The following is a 5363-nucleotide window of genomic DNA, read 5'->3' on the forward strand; positions in this document are numbered from 1 at the left end:
GTTCTGTGGTGTAGGGGTTAGGGACATGAACTGTTCTGTGGTGTAGGGATTTGCGGTTAGGGACATGAACTGTTCAGTGATGTAGGGGTTAGGGAGATGGACTGTTTTGTGGTGTAGGGGTCAGGGACATGGACTGTTCTGTGGTGTAGTGGTTAGGGGTTAAGGACATGTACTGTTCTGTGGTGTAGGGGTTAGGAACATGGACTGTTCTGTGGTGTAGGAGTTAGGGACATGGATTGTTCTGTGGTGTAGTGGTTAGGGGTTGGGGACATGGACTTTTCTGTTGTGTATGGGTTAGGGGTTAAGGACATGGACTGTTCTGTAGTGTAGGGGTTAGGGACATGAACTGTTCTGTAGTGTAGGTGTTAGGTGTTAAGGACATGCACTGTTCTGTAGTGTAGGGGTTAGGGACATGGACTGTTCTGTAGTGTAGGGGTTAGGGGTTAAGTACATGTACTGTTCTGTAGTGTAGGGGTTAGGGACATGGGATGTTCTGTAGTTTAGGGGTTAGGTGTTAAGGACACAACTGTTCTGTAGTGTAGGGGTTAGGGACATGGACTGTTCTGTGGTGTAGGCTCAGGGACATGGACTGTTCTGTGGTGTAGGGGTTAGGGACATGTACTGTTCTGTAGTGTAGGGGTTAGAGACATGGACTGTTCTGTAGTGTAGGAGTTAGGGAAATGGACTGTTCTGTGGTGTTAGGGGTTAGTGACATGGACTGTTCTGTAGTGTTTGGGTTAGGGACATGGACTATTCTGTGATGTAGGGGTTAGGGACATGGACTGTTCTGTGGTGTAGGGGTTAGGAACATGGACTGTTCTGTGGTGTAGGGGTTAGGGACATGGACTGTTCTGTGGTGTAGGGATTTGGGGTTAGGGACGTTGACTGTTCTGTGGTGTAGGGGTTAGGGACATGAACTGTTCTGTGGTGTAGGGATTTGCGGTTAGGGACATGAACTGTTCAGTGATGTAGGGGTTAGGGAGATGGACTGTTTTGTGGTGTAGGGGTCAGGGACGTGGACTGTTCTGTGGTGTAGTGGTTAGGGGTTAAGGACATGTACTGTTCTGTGGTGTAGGGGTTAGGAACATGGACTGTTCTGTGGTGTAGGGGTTAGGGACATGGACTGTTCTGTGGTGTAGGGATTTGGGGTTAAGGACGTTGACTGTTCTGTGGTGTAGGGGTTAGGGACATGGACTGTTCTGTGGTGTAGGGATTTGGGGTTAGGAACGTTGACTGTTCTGTGGTGTAGGGGTTAGGGACATGGACTGTTCTGTGATGTAGGGGTTAGGGAGATGGACTGTTTTGTGGTGTAGGGGTTAGGGACATGGACTGTTCTGGTGTGTAGGGATTTGGGGTTAGGGACATGGACTGTTCTGTGGTTTAGGGGTTAGGAGTTAGGAACATGGACTGTTCTGTGGTGTAGGGGTTAGAGACATGGACTGTTCTGTAGTGTAGGAGTTAGGGAAATGGACTGTTCTGCGGTGTAGGGGTTAGGAACATGGACTGTTCTGTGGTGTCGGGGTTAGGGACAAGGACTGGGGACCATACAGGTTTTGGGGTTACTCCTCTTTTTTCTGTGCTTCCAGATTCTTTGTTCATCAATCATCTCAATTTATAGATGAAAAACAACAACTTTATGAATCAATTCAGATTCTGTTTTGTGGTGTAGGGGTTAGGGACATGGACTGTTCTGGTGTGTAGGGATTTGGGGTTAGGGACATGGACTGTTCTGTGGTTTAGGGGTTAGGGGTTAGGGACATGTACTGTTCTGTAGTGTAGGGGTTAGAGACATGGACTGTTCTGTAGTGTAGGAGTTAGGGAAATGGACTGTTCTGTGGTGTAGGGGTTAGGGGTTAGTGACATGGACTGTTCTGTAGTGTTTGGGTTAGGGACATGGACTATTCTGTGATGTAGGGGTTAGGGACATGGACTGTTCTGTGGTGTAGGGGTTAGGAACATGGACTGTTCTGTGGTGTAGGGGTTAGGGACATGGACTGTTCTGTGGTGTAGGGATTTGGGTTAGGGACATGGACTGTTCTGTAGTGTTTGGGTTAGGGACATGGACTGTTCTGTGATTTAGGGGTTAGGGACATGGACTGTTTTATGGTGTAGGGGTTAGGGACATGGACTGTTCTGTGGTGTTGGGGTTAGGAACATGGACTGTTCTGTGGTGTCGGGGTTAGGGACAAGGACTGGGGACCATACAGGTTTTGGGGTTACTCCTCTTTTTTCTGTGCTTCCAGATTCTTTGTTCATCAATCATCTCAATTTATAGATGAAAAACAACAACTTTATGAATCAATTCAGATTCCAGTCTGATCCAGTTTTAGTTGTGATGTAAGTTGCCAGGGTTAATATAAGCACTTCAACCTGTGAGGTAATATTTCTCCTGTCTGCTTACGGGTGAATTGTATCTTCTGTATCACAATGTTCCCTATCTAACTCTGATCCTCCTCCACAGTGTGTGTGTGTGTGTGTGTGTGTGTGTGTGTGTGTGTGTGTGTGTGTGTGTGTGTGTGTGTGTGTGTGTGTGTGTGTGTGTGTGTGTGTGTGTGTGTGTGTGTGTGTGTGTGTGTGTGTGTGTGTGTGTGGGTGTGTGTGTGTGTGTCCGTCAGGGAGCTGGATGGGGCCGACATCTCCTTCACACGACCTCCAGAGAGGCTTCCAGACGATCTCCCTCTGAAAAGAACAACATGCCATTGTCTTATTTACGTCCGTCCATGTGTCACAGCGCCATCTTGGTGGCACAAACCACACCACGCGCTTCTCAGAAGGAAGTAAGGGAAAATATTTCCCCACTGTTCCGTCCACCCATCCCTCCCTTCTCTCTCCCTCCCTCCCTTCCTCCTCTCTCTCTCCCTCTTCCACATTGTGAGTTATAGGTGTCCCTCTAGAGCCATCCCCCCGAGTTAGGTTCCAACTGCCGATGTCGCCGCGGGCAACAACTGGCCCAAGGTGACCAGTGGGGACAGGGAGGGAAGTTAGGCAGCATCTTCTCCAAGTGCCTCCCATTTTTCTGCCTTTATTGTTGGGGAGCAGCTGTTGTGTACCTGGCCCCATATGTAGAGTGTATGCCGGCCATCCTGGCAGCCAGCCTCCCTAGGCTTTAGACACCAGAGTCAATCAATTCTTAAAGATGACTCGCCTGTCACATGGTGAGGGAGTCGGGGCTTAGGGGCTCTGGGGCTGGAATGCTCTTTGATGGGGGGGGAAGGAGTGCGGATCTCATTGTTGTGCCAAGGAGTGCCCTTGGTGGGGAGGAGGGCATTGTTCTGTTGAGATGGATTGTTAGGATGGCTTTTCAGGCTGTGTCTGTAGCTGGGTCGTTGGTCCTACATAAACACAAAATCCCCCTTAACGAGTAGTGTCTGTTGTCAGCTCCGTCCTTCTGCTGTTTACTGTCTGTTTAGAAGTCACCGTTTGCTGTGGAATGTGTGAACGGCTGATCATTCACACCATGTCAGAGTGCAGAGGTGGGCTAATTATTTGATAGCCACACTATCCATAGACTCATTAATTACAGTTGGTGGTCTGGAGTGTCTAAGTGAACGGAATATTGGTCATTCCTACCTGTCTCACGCTGCTAACCTGTCTAACCTTCCTGCCTGTCTCACGCTGCTAACTTGTCTAACCTTCCTGCCTGTCTCACGCTGCTAACCTGTCTAACCTTCCTGCCTGAGGTTCAACCTGAGACTGAAGACAGCCGATCATCAGGGAAGACACTCACAGACAGGCACGAACAGTAACATTCTCTCTCTCTCTCTCTCTCTCTCTCTCTCTCTCTCTCTCTCTCTCTCTTTCTCTCTCTCTCTCTCTCTCTCGCTCTCTCTCTCTCTCTCTGTCTCTCTCTCTCTCTCTCTCTCTCTCTCTCTCTCTCTCTACACCTTTCCATTTATCTCTCTACCTCTGCTTCAGTCTCTCTGGAAAACAATACCCTTCAGATCTGGCTTGCTGCTGCTGTACCTTGGGAAATGTGTGGTTATTATTAGTCTAGCCACAGGGGCCTTTGTTAGCGGTTAAGGAGGAGAGGAGGGGGCAGCAGGCTCATCCCAGGGTCTTTTTTGGAGAGCCCTGTGTCCGTCCGTCCCGTATCCATTTCATGACAAATGAAATTCCTCGGGCCCTGCCAGAAACAATGAGCTGTTTGGCTGCTTGGCCCACCCCGCCTGATCACCGGTTGGGTTGTAGGGGAGCTTGCCTTGCCGAGACCGGTTTCCAACTCATGCAGCTGTCCTGGTTGTCACTCCTTGTCTTAAGGCTCTCCCTGAGCTCAGGGCTAGAGCCCATGGATCAGAGAGCTAGGGGGTGGTGGGGCTCCGGGGGGCCCCGAGAGGCGATTCTCAGTACTCAACAGTGTCTGAAAAATGGCCCCAGACACAAAGGGAGTTGGATGGTGTTAAGACCCCTCGGAACGGAACAGAATGGACCTGGCACCCTGGCATGAGGTCACAGAACCCATTTTAGATCCCTTCGTCCTGCTCTTTGATTGACAAGAGGAGGTGCTTTCAGATGGAATCATGATGTGATTTACTGTACACTGCTGCTTGAGACCACTACGCATAAATAGTATTTTTCTACAACTTCAATACAATTTTGCATACACTTTGAATAGATAAGACAACAGGCCACATACTGTAGGGAGGCCCATACAGTCGCCTACATTACATTGCAATATGTTCATATTCAAAGGGGAATCTGTTCCCTGTTATGCTGTTAACACAGTGTGTATCTGTGTTAGTGAATGTATGTCATCTGTGTTGATAACAGGTGGTAAACTTGAATATGGTGCTAATATTCAATGAATAACCCTCTGTGTGATGTGTGCTTTATCTGTTTTGGAGGAGAATACAAAGACAAATGCATCTCTGCACTTCTCTCCCTCTCTCTCTCTCTCTTTGTCTCTCTCTCTCTCTCTCTCTCACTCGCTCTCTCTTTGTCTCTCTCTCTCTCTCTCTCTCTCTCTGAGTCTATCGCTTATGTCTCAGAGATTAACATTTGCTAAAACACCTCCTGTTCATCTAAGTAATTAAAACATTAGAATTACTCAGGATTATATAGTGCTTTATATTTGATCCAGCTCGCTATGCATGGCCCTGTATCCAAATGGGTCAGTAGGAAATATAATGGGTCAGTAGGAAATATAATGGGTTAGTAGGAAATATAATGGGTCAGTAGGAAATATAATGAGTCAGTAGGAAATATAATGGGTCAGTGGGAAATATAATGGGTAAGTGGGAAATATAATGGGTCAGTAGGAAATATAATGGGTCAGTAGGAAATATAATGGGTCAGTGGGAAATATAATGGGTCAGTAGGAAATATAATGGGTCAGTAGGAAATATAATGGGTCAGTGGGAAATATA

Source organism: Oncorhynchus clarkii, chromosome 4 (assembly GCF_045791955.1).
Source record: "Oncorhynchus clarkii lewisi isolate Uvic-CL-2024 chromosome 4, UVic_Ocla_1.0, whole genome shotgun sequence".
In the NCBI taxonomy this organism is placed as follows: domain Eukaryota; kingdom Metazoa; phylum Chordata; class Actinopteri; order Salmoniformes; family Salmonidae; genus Oncorhynchus; species Oncorhynchus clarkii.